This window comes from Athene noctua, chromosome Z, assembly GCF_965140245.1.
Source record: "Athene noctua chromosome Z, bAthNoc1.hap1.1, whole genome shotgun sequence".
In the NCBI taxonomy this organism is placed as follows: domain Eukaryota; kingdom Metazoa; phylum Chordata; class Aves; order Strigiformes; family Strigidae; genus Athene; species Athene noctua.
This window is the reverse complement of record NC_134077.1, coordinates 6019976-6035938: the sequence shown is the minus strand read 5'-3', so window position 1 is coordinate 6035938 and position 15963 is coordinate 6019976.

Genomic DNA, 15963 nt, shown 5'->3' with positions numbered 1-15963 from the left:
GTCTGTGTACCTCTCACAGAATTCTTTGAGTCATTTCCATTTTAAAGGACATTTTATCTTTTTTTTTTTTTTTCTTTGCCCCCTCCCCCCCCCATCCTATTTATAAGAAAAGACAGTCAGTTCCTTTTTGAAGCTTTTATTTTCAATGCCCTGTTTTTTCATCTGAGTGTAACAATGGAGGATGATTGAAGAGCTCAGACCCAAAGACTCTTCAATTTTCCAAATTGGTTTAATTTGATGAAGAAGGAATGCTACATTTTGTTAAATTATATTATGATAAAGAGGAGCTGGTAGCTTCTCAGCATGATTCTGAAAGCAAATTATTTCCACAAAAAAGGACGATGTATTTAACCAGACAAGTAATTATGTTGTGGTGCTACTATCTCCCCTGTTTCAGATTAGAAAAAGAATTCAATTATCACTCCATTAGATCAAAAAATAATTTTAGTGATACATTCAAATTGAATTCATTTATTCCTAAGCATGCTCTGGATTAACCTTCATGCATTTTCCTGATTAGAATCTTCAGTCAATACCTTTACTTAAAAATCTACATTAACTTGGTACAATTTTTATTTTATGTTAACATATTCTGTTATTGATTTTTCTCATGCATTGTATTATAAATAATATTTAATTTTCCAGATCAGATAAGTGGGTTTCTCACACAGTTTAATAAAATCACTTTGTTTCTTCTGTTATTTTGCTTTCCTGGCCTACTTTCCAGGTAACAATTACACTTCCATGACTCACTTGAGATGTTGTAAAGGTGTAAGTTCAGAGGTAAAGAAATCATCTTCCAAATCAAAAAGGAAATCCTACCATGTTTTTATAAATCTGTTATTTGTCTGACTTTTGCATTTTACACTTTGGCCAATGTTTTACAAGAGTCTCTGTCCCTTTCCCTCTGCCCCACCACTTGATGCAGCAGTCTAGATTCCCATGTGAAGCTAAAACTGTTGCAAAGGAGAAATATAAGAGCAAGGTCTTGGACAGCTTGGTAACTGTAGTTCAATACAGGGCTAACTTGGTGAAATGTAATAGGTGCAGATCAGACTAGATGAGCTAATGGCTTTTTCTGGCCTAAAGCTCCGTGAATCTATGGATAGCAACTAGCGAGTGTCCTGGGCTAACATGACTTCAACCCAAGTAGATGCTTAGAGGGTTGTTCCAACCTCAGTAGCTGCAGAGCTCAATTTTGGGTTGTGTGACTCTATTCCTACCAAACTCTTCCCCTTCTGAGTTTTGCTCCTTTGGCATCTCTGCCTCCCAGATCTACGCTGGGATGCACCTATGGTAGCCAGTCCATCTTCTGTGTCAAAAGTAGTTGCATTTGTTTTCATTTAGGTTGTTTGTAGGTGTATGAGGTTGGATGTGAGAGGCTTTGTAAGCTTTTGAAAGCTTTGTAAATTCCTGAATGACATTCACTTCAGTGTTAATTCCCTGGATAACAATTACTTGAATATCAAGTCATTTGGAAGGTTAGGGATCTTCAGGCAGGATATTTATCTAATAAATGAACCCAATAAAATAATGAAAATTCCACAGAGGATTTTCTTCCAGGAGGAAATTTAAAGGCTCACGCCCAGACTCTACCCCTGTGCATGAGTGTGTACATGTACATAAGTATACACAGAATATATCTACACCAAATGAACCTCATTGATCTTAAAAACAGCTTAGGTGACATGAATGGAACAAAAGTTTGATTGTTGATTTTGGTAACCAGGTTAGATGAACACTATTTATGGGTTTTCTTTGCTATTGATTTAAGCACCAAATAGACACCTACTTTCAGTTCCCAGATTTATAGGTGAAATATCTTTTAGTATGAGATACCAATTTGTAACTAAGTAAACATTTACAGTTTGTTTAGTTCATAAGCTATTTAACACACATTTTACTGCTACTATATAACAGTTACACAGTCAAACTATTCACTTGGAGTTTTGTAATTAATTAAATGAAGTTCTGTGAAATTTACTACATATATGCTGTTAACTTTACCAGTTTAACTTTTATTCTCAAGAAATCAAATCAGTTGTGATGACTGTTTGCTGCAAAATCATGGTGTCTAGAGTTTCAACACATGCAATATCGCTGATGCTCCAAATGGTTTAAAAAAACCCAACATTGTATCAACAGACCAAGAAGCTTATCAGCTCTTTAAGAACTCTTAAGGATAAGCTTTCTGATCTTTATCTTTTTAAAAAATATCATAGATGGTTGCCATGGTTTAACCCCAGCCAGCAACTAAGTCACATGTAGCCGCTCATTCACTCCCTGCCTTGGTGAGATGAGGAGAGAATTGGAAGAGTGGAAGTGAGAAAACTCATGGATTGAGATAAAGACAGTTTAAGAAGTAAAGCAAAAGCTGTGCATGCAAGCAAAGCAAACCCAGGAATTCATTCACCAATTCCCATCAGCAGACAGGGGTTCAGCCATCCCCAGGAAGCAAGGCTTCATCACACGTAACGGTTACTGGGGAAGACAAACTTCATCACTCCAAATGTCCTCTCTTACTTCTTCCCCTCCAGTTTTATATGCTGAACACAACCTCATATGGTCTGGGGAATCCTTTGGGTCACCTGGGGTCAGCTGTCCTGGCTGTGTCCTGTCCCAAGCTCTTGTGCACCCCCAGCCCACTCGCTGGTGGGGTGGGGTGAGAGGCGTAAAAAATTTCGGCTCTGTGTAAGAGCTGCTCAGCAGTAAATCAAACATCCCTGTGTCATCAACACTGTTTTCAGCACAGATCCAAAACATGGCTCCATACTAGCTACTATGAATAAAATTAACTCTACCCCAGCCAAAATCAACACAATGGTATTTATATTTGCAACTCAATAGATGAGTTTAGTACATTATGCTTCTACGACAGCAAATAAAATCTTTACTTTTAACTACAGAACAGACATAGGTAATAAACACTTCATCAAGAATCAACAATTTTCTTTTTTTGTAAGGGTTACATATGATGGTATGTCACAAATATACTTTAAATCCTTTTAAAGTTATCTTACCAGCATGCACTGCAGATTTTTCCTCTGTGTTTTAAATTACCTAACCCGTTTTCTGCAATTCAAAAATCAATATAACTTGGAAGATGTGCCTGTTTTCCTTCTTGTTCCCTTCTTGCCATTTGTTGTCTTTTATTTCTATTTATTGCATTCCTCACCACAGAACTTAGGTGTGCAATGTGTTTTTAAGAAAATTATTGTCATCTCTGATAGATGTATTTTGACTCTTTCACCAGCCAAAACATTGAAAACGCTTAGTTAATATTTAACATTTTTTTTTAGATCTAATTAAATTCTTTGTAGATTGTATTCATAATTTCTTTTTAATTTGGACAGATGGCCTATTTGAAATAAATTGTATAAGCTACTAGACAGCGATTGTTTTTCTATTTAAAGTCCTTAGAAAAAAACCCCAAACTTAAAGTTCCTTTTTGTCTAAAATAAAAAAGTAGTCGCATATTTACAGCAGTGTCTTTACAAATTATAGTCTAAGATTTTGAAAGCAATTGTTGTATTCATAAATGAATGAAACCCTCAGCCTTTGTCTTTTATGCTGAATAACCTGTAACTTAATTTTACCTATGCTTTAAGCAAAATCTCCTCTTGTTTTCCAGCTCCACTCCATGGCCTAAAACCTCTTTATTAAAAGACTCTTAAATTCAATCAGGTCACTGATCTGTGTGAAGTTAATACCTTGGATTACTAAATTAACAACTCAGAACCAAGAAGTGTGTTTCTCTGAGGTGTCAATTCCACACCGTCTACCAGCGTTATCTCTTCTGTTGTTTACAGCCCAAGTGCAACATCCCATCCAGACAAACCATAGCACGTCAAAAATTACAATTTTACCAATATAGACTCTTCAACAAGCTTTGTACCTCAGAGCTTTGGCAGAAAGGCTCCTAAGGGTCCTTTTTTTTTTCTTCATTTTGACCGTTATGCTTGTTTATTTTCATTTACTCCTATTCTGCTGTTCTGACTGGCTTACTAGTACCCTTTTTCGTATTCTTGCTTTAACAACCTTCTTATACCTTCCTAGAGAGCAGAATTTACCTGTGTGAAGTTATGGATGAAGCTCATCCCATTTGTGCTCTTGTAGGTGTCGAGTTCAAAATTTTCACCATCACTTGGCATTGACATAGTTTGACTGTTCCTAGAAGGCTAGCAGGACTTTCCTATTCTCTTCCAAAGTCCTTGAGGCTTGTTGTAATGTGTGGATATTTGCAACAGAACAGTATTAACTACAGTGCGTATCATCATCGGTGGGTTCACCAATTTCCATTTTGAAAAATAAAAAGAAAACATTCAGTTACTGCTTGTATTTTCACTGCTGGAAAAGAGTAGCCCAGGCCTCTGGCCTTCTTTAGTTTCTGGAGTTCTTTAGATGATAATGGATGAAAAGCCTCTTGATAGCTCACTGCTTTGTAGTGTCAGGAAGTCACAGCATGGTCCATCAGCTCCTGCTCTGCTCCTCTAGACAAGATGACCAAATTGTTGACATATTCAGGACTTCCAGTCAGATGGAAACTTCTCTGCATCCTTCAGATTCTTGGTTACTACTAGGTATTTCTGTTTGCTGTTTTCTTGTCCACCACAACACCACTTAAAAGCATCATTGGGAATGATTTCCTGAAGTGGCTTTCCAATTAGACTTATTTTACTTAAAACCTGCAAGACACTGAAACTTGTTTCCATACTGCATATTTTCTCCCCAGTATGACTACTAGTTTTTTGTTTGTGTCTCATAAACCTCTGGCTTGCCACTGTGACGAAAACATTGTATAACTGCAATGGGTCATAGCAATTTTTCATTTACTGTTTGTATTGGCTGCCAGATGCAAAGTCCAAAATGAAACAGGATGAAAAAGTCTATTAAACTTCCTTTTTGTGATTCCTCTTTACCTATGTCATATGCTGGCTCAGCAGGGGATTTGTCTGAAACTAAATATTGCTGCTGAGTTTTACTGTCTTATCTACCTCCAGAGTTTAAACACTTTAACTTGTATATTAACACCTTGAGACCAAAACATATCAAAATTTCCCAGAAGCAGGTGACCACTCACAGCTTCATTTCATCCATTTCCATCAGGCTGTGGGCACAGGTGGTCTCCCTAGTTGTGGGAAAAAACAAAGCAAAGCAAAACAGAGCAAAATAAAGCAAAACAAAACAAAACAAACACAGACAGGTACATGCCAGTTGGAGAAGTCTTCTCAAGGTATTAGAGGCTGTCAGACATAAAAGACCATCAGAAGAAAGCCATGCAGGAGGGAGGAAGAAGTACGTATGGAAAGGTAAGCACAGAGCGGGACAGTGTCATGGTGGTGAGGGAAGAGTTTCTGTCTCTGCTGCAAGTGTAATACAGCTACTTAATAAGCTAGAGCAAAGTTGCGTGCTGATAGTCGCTTTTAAAGAGTTGCCATTTGGAAACCACAAGCAGCGTATGTTTCTTGATATGAGCCTGTGGAGAAACATACTGAAAACTGATTAGCTTTAATGTACACACAGACAACCGGGGAGTTGAGATGTAGCGCGAGAACCATACGTGTAGGGAGAGGCACTCAGGTGAATATCATTACAAACCCAACAGAGCTCTCTGGTTTTGTTTCCTTCTGACTGTTTTGAATGTTTAATTTCATGGCGATAGATGGGAACCTCAGGAAGAAAGGAGTCAGTGTAACCCATACTTGGTCCAAGCAAACTGATAGACTTTTCCTGTCATAAGGAAAATGAAATTTTTCTCCATGGACAGCTGAAAGCTTTTCTTAACTATTCCAAGATATTTCAGAAATTTATATCCAAGGGCAGATATTAGATAAAATGAGAGTAAGCATCTGCATGTAATGGACAGAGACAGTCCTTTTTAGCTCTATGAATTATTCCATGTCTTAAGCTTTTTCCCTTATATGACCCCTGCTTTTTTTTCCTTAACAATCTATTTAACAGTTTCCCATTTTATGGCATCATGCTGTCTCATTTGCCTGTATTGTATCTTATCCTTTTTTATAGTAAGCACCATGTCTTTGTTATTTTTTTAGTTTGTTTTTTGTTCTCTTTTTTTTTCTTTTTCTTTTTTTTCATTCCAAGGAGTACCACAGTAACATTATTTTTGTATTCTCCTAATGCATGTTGACTACACAACATTGGCATGAGCACACTGAAGATTAACAAGAACACTACATAGGCAATGCCATTATCATTGTTAATTAAATATCTTAATGTTTGCATTTCAAAGTTGTTGTTGTTGTTGTGGGTTTTTTTTCTTTTTTCTTTTCAAGTAAGGAACATCCTCAGATCTCTTTCTCCAGACATGTATCTGAGTCTGAAACAATGCAATCTAGTTGAAAGACAGAAGAAAATTGTAGCCATTGAGTTCAGCTTACACAAAAAGAGAAGAACTTTTCATTCATTGAGTTAACCACTCTGCACCACACTCTTTCATTTTAATCTAATGCCATTCCACCTCCTCTTTCTTTTGTCCTGGCAGAGTCAATTATAACCACAGATTGCTACATGGAATTGTAGCACTAGGGAGACTGTTAACACCTAGCTGCTCTGGCACAAGATCACACTAAACAGCTTATTAAGATTCAGCCATCAGCTCTGATGAGTTACATGCAGCAAAGGGCTGGGATTTACTTCCAACTCATTTAATTACAGAAATCAATGAATTCACAGAGCAAAGCCATGAACAGGAAGATAAACCCAACCTGGCCAGGGTTTCATTTGAGATCTCAAGATGTTTTACAAGTAAGACTGTACCAAGAATCTATTACATTTTGAGGGCTTGAACAAATGAAACAACGGTAACAAAATTATACAGATTTTGACCCTGATATCAAAGTATTTTCAGTATTTTACAAATAAGATAAAGAAAATTGAGCAAAAAGGGCACTAGAATACTCTGGCACAAAAGTATTACAGACTTCTACAAAACTGGAGACCCAGTTGGTTGCACTGAGAGATTTTTTTACGTTTGAATAGCTACCTAAACACTGCCCTACATCTAACTCCCATAAAGCCAGTAAAAAGAATGGTCAGTCAAAACATCCCACCTGACATGGTTATGCCAGGAATCTGATCCAACCTGTTTTGGTAAGGTTGTGGATGGCTCTAGTTACAGTTATAGCATTTAAAGTCCATAAAAGGTAGAAAACTGATGAAAACACAAGATATTTCCCTCAGAGTATGCAATCTTGAAACAGAATGAAAGGCTGTGTAACTAATATTACAGTTTTTGTAGGATCTTTCAGTGCATCACTCTATTTCCTGACTACCCACTGTGAAAGCATGGCATTTATCACATGGTTTCACAATTTATTCATTAATCTTTAATATGTCATATGCCTTGCTTTCCTGGTATCCCACTACTGTATGATGTTAACTAAAAAAAACAAACACTAAACAAAGCTTTGGAGACAGCAAGCCCTCGGGAAAACAAAACAAGAGCAAAGGAAAACATGAGTAGGTATAACCGAACATGAAGAGGGAATAAGGACAAATTAGAGAATAAAAGTAACCACACTTAAAAAATGCAAACAGAAGTCCAAGATATGCTAATCAAAAAATGTCCTATTATGCAAATGTAACAGTAATTGCTGAGCATATGTATTTGAATCTCAGAAGGAGAGAAAAAAATATGTAACAGCTACTGGTGCCATATTGAACATTTGAGTAATTTAAGATATTGATTTATATTTCTTTTGGAGGTTTTCCCCTGCCTCTGAAGAGCAACCTTACTGCATACAAATGAAAAGCTCCAAAACACTTTGTCTGAGGTTAATAGGTTTGAGTTAAAAATTCTTATAAAAGTTTAGCAAGTCAAATAGTTGCCGAGCTCTATGGCATTGAATTAGAGCATCAGGGCAGAAGTGGAAAGAAGATGATCTGAGTGAAATGAAGAAATTGAAAAGGCAGTGATTAAAAGAAGAATTATAATAGAAATCTAAATTAATTATCTGGATTAAGAATCATAGAAAAAGACAGGTTTTTGAGAAGGTATGCATTTCACGCCTTCAGGTAGAATTGTTTTAATCAATTCAGTATTGTACTGAGGAGGAAAAAATATTAGAAAGTCAGTTGTGTTTTCTTGTGTTTTGTTCTTCTTAGTTTGGTTGAGGGAAGGGGTTATTTTGGGTTTTTTATGAAGTGAAGGTACTTCATGGTAAAATTACCTCCATGAAGGCAATACCTGCATCCCATGTAACAGCCCATGTAGACTTTGAACATAATTTCATCTCATAAAAAATATTTCTTTTGTCATCTAATTCAGAGTTACTATGCAGTGGAGTCAGCATGATGTCTGAAGGCAATGGGGAAGAACATGTGGTCATTGCCCTTCTCATCTGAAACTTGGGGCTTACTGATTTTACTCTGAAGAATTCCTTGCTAAAAAAAAAATCAAACAAAAAAAACCCCAGTTAACTGCTAGGATCAGGTTTCTTACCCCAATTTCCAGCACAGCCATAATACTAAAACAGGACTAGTATGTTTTTCTTCTGCTTTCAACACAGCACAAAATGTATGGGACCATCAAAAGTTTACAGTTGTGGGCAAAATGGCATGTAACTGCAGGAAGATGAATTACACTAGAGAAATGCGTATCCTGAACATCATAAGAAGAAATAAGAAGTTGTGATGAAATCTAACAGAAAATCCATTACTGTGATTCGAAAGTCTTTTACAGAGAGCAGAAAAATAAATACTTGCCTTACCATCTAAAATTATAGTGGAGGTACCTAAAAGATTGATACTGCTTTGCAATGCCTGAGGTGATGCAGCTCCAGACTAAGACACTGACATTTAGGTGCCTGCACGTGACGGAGATAAGAGAAAGCTTAGATAGTCAAAATATCCCTGTGGGTTTGGTAGGTATGACATGGGGCCCAAAAACTACCTGTAGCCTTTTGGAGTGGTGGATGAAAGCCATGCTGAATAGCCTGAAATGCCTTACCTGGTGCTGTACACCTTATATTTGATCAATAAATGAGACCCTTAGATAACCATAGTCACTGAGTATAGAGAGACCTTGCACTCAGAGAGCTCTATTCAGGCTATTTAATCTGGAATGATTCCTACTCCTCAAGCATTTTGTATGAATACATATTAAGAGAAGACCACATATGAAACTGAGTTTATTTCTCTGAAACTTTATACAGTGGCTGAAGTCTGAAATGCAAACATGGCAGCTGGCCCAGCTCCTGTAACACAAATGACCAAACCTCCAGCTGCCGTAGGTTTGGGGGCCTAAAGTAGATCCAGGCTTCCCCCTGTGTGTTCTAAAATTAAATTCTGGCCATAGATGAAGAAAAATAAGGCCAGATAAAGATGTTTAGCAAATGCTTAGATGCAACAACCAAGAAAAACTTCTTGTGATGCTCCACTCTTCAGGTTTTACCTGTGCTGATTCTTACAAGGAGGATCCCAATATGAATTCAGAGACAGCGTAAAACAGACAATCAAATGGAAAACTTCTTTTTAGAATCATTTCAAGTCTTTTGTTTTTTAAAAAACTCAAGGGATCGCAGTAGAAGGTTTTCCTGAGAACTGGTAGGGAAAAGAAAAAAACCAAACCATATTCAACAGGTACATCAATCAAGTCATTCTCTCTATCTAATCCTGTAAAGTGATAACCCTCAGGTTACCTGATTATCTCTCATCCAGCTGTCATGTCACACACTCAGGAGTGAGGAGATATCACAAACAGTGGCTTCAAAGGCTTTGGCTATTTTTCTTTAAGTAAAATATTGTTAAATTATTCCTCATCAGTCTGTGCTCTGCTTACTTATCTCAGCATCCCAACAGATGAGACTCCCTATTGCTTTTATTTAGTGGAGACAGAAATTTACTTTGGCAGGCATAATTTTATTACTGATGTAACTCTACTTTTGACATTGCTTTCCAGTGTTTTGTGATAGCACTTTTAGAGACATCCACACCTACCTTCTCCACTCATATGCCAACACATTGCGCAATCTTTCTGAGCACCACACTGAAAAAGCAATTACATATGGACATTTACAAATTCTATGGCCAAGATTTTCTATGTTTGTTTTCACCCAGACAAGACACCCACTGTACAAAAGATGGAAAGGGATTTACTGGTAGAGGTGAGGAACTTTTGGCAATGTGCTGTAAAACCTCCGAGATACCAGGCTGAGAACATAAATCACCAAAAAATTTGGCTTAAGTGCTAAAAGTTCCCTATGAAGTCCTATTTCCCAAAGCCACATGACTGCACTGAAGAGAGAGCCTGCTTTTTTCAAAAGATGGTATGTTTTCAGCACTTAAGACAGAAAAGTGTCACAGATAAAACTAACATACAAGTGTGAGCCTGCAAAAACCTCTCTGGGAGGAAAGAGTGATCCCTTCAGGTAGTCACTTATATGTACCTGTAAGAAGCCTTCCTTTAGGAGAAAGAGATTTACTTAATCTGCCCTAATGACTGTTGCAAACCCAAAATCTCTGTATATGCATATCCAGAGGAGAAGATAGTCCTTGGCTAGAGACTTCTATGGGCAAGATGGACATAATAAAACAAAACAGAGAAAAAAGAAAAGCAACTTAATTGTCTTTTTAGGTTTTGGGGAACTTTGACATAAGTAACTGATTTTCCCAAGTGAGACAGGAAGCAAGCAGGAGATCAGTGAACTCCCTTTAAATGCAGTGAAAGTCTTTATCCCATTTCCATCTCTTCCCTTTCAAGTTAGGTAACAACCTGAATGACATTTATCCAGATACCAGTACAGAGAGATGACTCACCTGTAATACTGGAGAGAATATTACCTCTCAGAAAAGCAAAAACAACAAACAAAATTGAGCAGAGCACTAAATCTCACTTAAAAAGAGATCATGCTGTAAAGAACAAAAGATATTCCTGAGAACAATCTCAAAATGTAAACCAGTTGGTGGTTTTTCAGGACAGATTTCTTCCCCATGATATGTTCTGACCATATCTTCCCAGGACTCACTCCCTTCCTTACACCCCTGAGGATACAGCTAATTAATGAACATATTCAGGGAAAATCTTTGGCCAATGACTTCATGAGATTTTTTTTTTTCTCTGCAAAATTTTATCTGAATCTGAAAAAATGAGATCTAAAATGGAAGAATGCATGCTACAGCTTTCCAAGTTTTTGCTGTCCTTTTGTCAGACTGGTCTCTGTTAAAACTCAAGCTTTGTTTCGAATAAAAATTGATGGGTAACATAATTTTTAATTTGTCATTATGTAACCACAATCTCCTTTGATGTTGCCAAAATACAAAACTCAACTCTTCATCATGCCTCCTCTTTAATTATTGGTGTTCAATAAGGGTAAAACTCCTTTCTCTCACTTTGCCTCTCCCTGAAGATTGGCTTTGCCCACTTCTTTGATTCTCGTCTAACTTCCATTTCATGATGGGGTGCGGGTTTTCAGCCAGTGTGGGAAATGGGGACCAGGTTTTATGGTCTACACAGAGATACTTCACTCCAAGACTCTGCGGATCTGTTCTCCGTTCTGAACTGCAACTTTACAGGATTGTGGGAAACTAAAAGAAGTTGTTTAGGTCCACCATTTAAGCTTCCTGGGTAGGAGCATCTAAAATTCATGTACTTTGGCTTCTCAGAAAAGGATGTTAATGCTAAAATCATTTGATCAGCACATTATGTTCTTTTGGTGAGATAATCAAGGTTAGAGCAACTGCTTATTACCTAGCACAGAGAGCAAAGTCATCTCACCTTTCTACTAATCAGATCCTAGCTGAATGCAATTTGAATAGTTTTGAAAACCAAATAACACCACTGAGGGCAAACTGAGATTCTAAAATATGCATTGCAGAGCAGATAGGACAACATGCAGAATATTTTAAGCAGAAAACATTTGCCCGTGGGATCCCTTTGAAATATTTTTAAGAGTGAAATGTCATTATAATTTGTAGAAAATTAGAAAGAAGTTCCATAGAACTTGCAGAGAAATGAGTGTACAACATCGAATAATAAATGTCCCACATGTGGGCCTGTTTAAAAGTGGATAAAAAATGTAATCTGGAAGACAAATATAAAAAACAGTGACACTTCTTGGTAGGAAAATGCATGTGGGGAATGGAATCGGATTCCCCCAGGTGACAATGATCAGTAGGCAATACAGACAAATACTTTGCCAGTGCTTGGGTGCCCCCATACATCAGGTTTAGCCCTTGCTCACTGTGTTATCTTCTCACAGAAGCACAGTTAGTAGGGCTAGAGGGGATTTCAAAGCCAGGTAATCTTACCCACAACTGTACCTAAACATTTTTTGACAGAGATTCATCTAAGTAATTTTAAAAAATCTCCAATAATGGGGATCTACAGTCTCTCTGTGCAACATATTCCAATCCTTATAGTTAGTAATTTTTCCCTAATGTCCAACCTAAATCCCCTTTACTGCAATTTAAGCCCATTACTGCTTGCCCTAGTCCCAGTGGACATGAAAAACTCTTTATTCATTTCCTTTTTGCAAACATTTTTTACATGTTTGAAGATACTTATGTCTCTCTTCAGTCTTCCATCCTCTAGACTAAACAAATTCCATCATGCTGAATATTCAAGACCTCGCTGGCTATTTACAAAGTGCTCATATATCAGGGCACAGGAGACCTGAATGACTGTTTAAACTCCTTGGTAAGTAATGGCTCTACTTGTCTGTCACAGGGGAACTGTTTAGGTTGAGGAAAAAAGGAACGTGAATGAACCTGAGGTATTTTAGGAACCAGTTCAGATACATGCCGTTTATTCATCTCAAAGATTTAAAAGGACGCTGTGGAACTAGCCAGCTTCACCCACAGGAAGAAGAAAAGAAAAGGGAGCCAAAGTGAGGCAGTAACTATCTAGGAAGGGGTGGAAAGATTGTCTGGACTCAAAAAGTATTGTTGCTTCTACTGAGCCTGCTAGAGAGGTAAGGAGATGAAGAAGACCACTGCATGTCCTGGAACCTCCACCTGCCATCTAAAGCACATGAGAGTTCATCTGTGAAAGCTCCTTTGAGGATATAAAAGTCATCTGAAGGTCATAAGGTGCCCCTTGCAATTGATGGACTGGCAGAGAACTAAGTGGAGGTTTTGCCATGTTGTGTAGCCGACTGAGTACGAGGAGAGATACAGCTTCACAAACAGCCAAAGAATTTATCACTCACCTCTCTCCTCTTTGTGCCAAGTGTAAAGGGCTTTTTTTACCTCTTTTTAAAATGCCTTGGTTAATACAGGCACGTGGTACTGGGCACACTTGAAGAAAAGAAAATCCACAGGCAATTTTTCCCTCCTGTAGAGAGAGCGAGCCACACTTGACAGATGCTAATTATATCACTTACAGTTATACTAGAAGGTGCTCAGATACCAAAGAGATGGGAATGGATATATAAATACAGTAGGTCTTAGATCTCATTATGCAGTAACTCTGGATTTGAATAAAAGCTAGACTGACTGTCAATGATGCTGTTGTAACTGAGCGGTGTGAAAAGGGGGATAGATATAGTGTTTCCTTCCCACATTTAACTTCACAAGAATTCTTCCAGATAGATAATTCTCGTAGATTTTCAGGGAATTTGTCTTAATTCTACGCTGCCTTTGTCCTGTTTCTAAACTCAGCACCTGAATGTTTTCCAGAAATATTAAGCAATGTGACTAAGCATCTGTCAGGTGTTTGCTCTCTCATCCTCCCAAGGGCAGAAGCATGAGTGTGTGTACAAGCGGAAGCAGATGGCAGAGTAAGCATATTCTGAATACGTGGATGTCGTGAATGCCATTAATATTGTTTAAATACCAAATACTCAGTAGCTTTACTTTGAATAGCCACATATCAAGCTGGGGGGGATGACATTTGTTGAAATGTTTTGGGGGAGAAGGCTGTGTAGGGGAGAAGGTGAGGGTCATTCCAGAGATCTCTGCAGGAGGGGAGTATTTTGCAGTGCTGCAAGCAAAAGTCACCACTGGATTATTACTCTAATCTGTAAATAGAGAATCCATTAGGTGCTATTAGAAGGCATTGAATAAAATTGTAGTGTAGTTCGGTTGCTTTTGTAGAACTAATAGGCAGAACTTGTCAGGTGAGGTGTGAAAGAGATGTGCCCAGAACAATGGGGAAGAGAGAGCCCAGAATGAAGGATGCTCAGTCAAACGTAAGAGAGAGAGAGACAGTGTGAGCTGAAAGGAAGGGACTGCTAACTAGCCTTGCAATGCGGACACTTTCTGCTTGTTCTTTTTATCATATTTAGTGCACTACTTTGAGAGCCAAACTCCACTAGTTTGGCTGCCCTTAACACTGAAAAAAAATAAATTTCTGAAGAACAGGGGCAGCTTTTGAGACAAGCAGGATAAGCATGAGTAGTTATGAGAGCACAAGATGGGTGAGTGACCAAAACCTGATGGCCCTGCTGCTTGTCAGGGTAGAGGACAGAGCCCTGGGATCAGACAGCTCCAGCTGAGACTTTCTACAGCAGACAGAGAGCAGCCAGTTGCTCTGCCATGCTGAGGGAACTTTAAATGGTTATTGTAATTTGTGAAAGCGGTAAGTAGGTCATTGTATCTTATCCAATTTCCTCCCTCGTTTTGTTTTCTTTTCTCCCTTCAGGAAAGCACACTTCCTTACACACTCGATTACTTGTTTTCAAATGGGAAGTGCCTTTTATTGAGCATCCAGATGGTATAACATGCTCGTCATTATTGTCCAAACTTGAGCAATTTGTATGGAGGCTCAAGGCAGTGCTTGTTAATGAACCTTAAACCAAATGATACCTCACCAGTCAAAGCACAGGAAAAGGTTACAAATATATGTCACTTTTTTTTTTTTTTTTTTTTTTTTGTGAGTGTTTGTGTGATTACACATGACCTGACTTTCCTTCTGATGTTGCAAACCTAAGGTGCTCATTGGTATGATATGGGAGAGACATGAAAAATTGGGACAGGTTATCAAGTTATTACAAAAATTTGTTTTTTCTCTCTAGACTTCTTTATTTTATGGTGGGTTTTTTTGGTGGGGGAGATAGTGGATTGGTTTTGATCACAAAAGACAGTTCAGGTCTGGGTGATTTTTATGATTCTCAAGTGATAAATATCACCTTTCCCTTTCCTGGTCCTATTACAAAGCCCAAGGGAAACTACTACAGGAGCCTGCTGGGAGGCAGGAGAGAAAATTAAGAAATTGCAGGACAATATTAACAATAGGAGAAAGAGGGGAAAAAAAACAGTTTAAAAAAGATTCAATTAGGATAAAGGAACACTAATTCACTTGGGGAATATTAATACTATGCCAACATACAAAGGAGGAGAGTACAGAAATGGCAAGGATCTAGAACTAAGAAAAGAAGAAAAGGAACAGAAGATCAAGACATATTCAGTATTAGGATAAAGACACAATTTGTGTTTGTTCATGTATAAACGTTTCTGGCAGAATCAATGCATTTGTGGGGCATTGTGTTTTTAAAATACTTTTTCCACTTTGCAAATAATCCAAAACTTATGAGTCGATGTAGTCATTCTAACACGCAACACTAGGAGATGATATTTATTCCATTGGGTTTGCCAATATTATTTGCATAGTCAAATTATCTATGTCTGTTATATCAAAGAGGTCAAATCCTTCAAGGGATGGGGCATTTTTATGCTGCTCCATGGAAACTTATACAGTAACACTACCCATAAAATTCAGTTCTATCTCCTTTTGTACTGAAGGTTATAGGTGTGCCAAGCATTCATGAAAGACTGATCATATCCCCAGGTTTTTATTCTAGGGCTTAAATCTCTTTCCATGTGTGCAAAGCCACAACTAAGACCATTAACAGAGAAACACATCAATCTGCAGACAAAATAAACTCACATGTCCTCACTTGAAAATGTCAGTGCAGGCAAAACAAAGGTAAGCTGAAGACAAATTTCAGTGTTATTGCACCCTCTCAAAGGCAACTGTGCAGTGGGAGCCCAGCTGAGCCTCTTGTA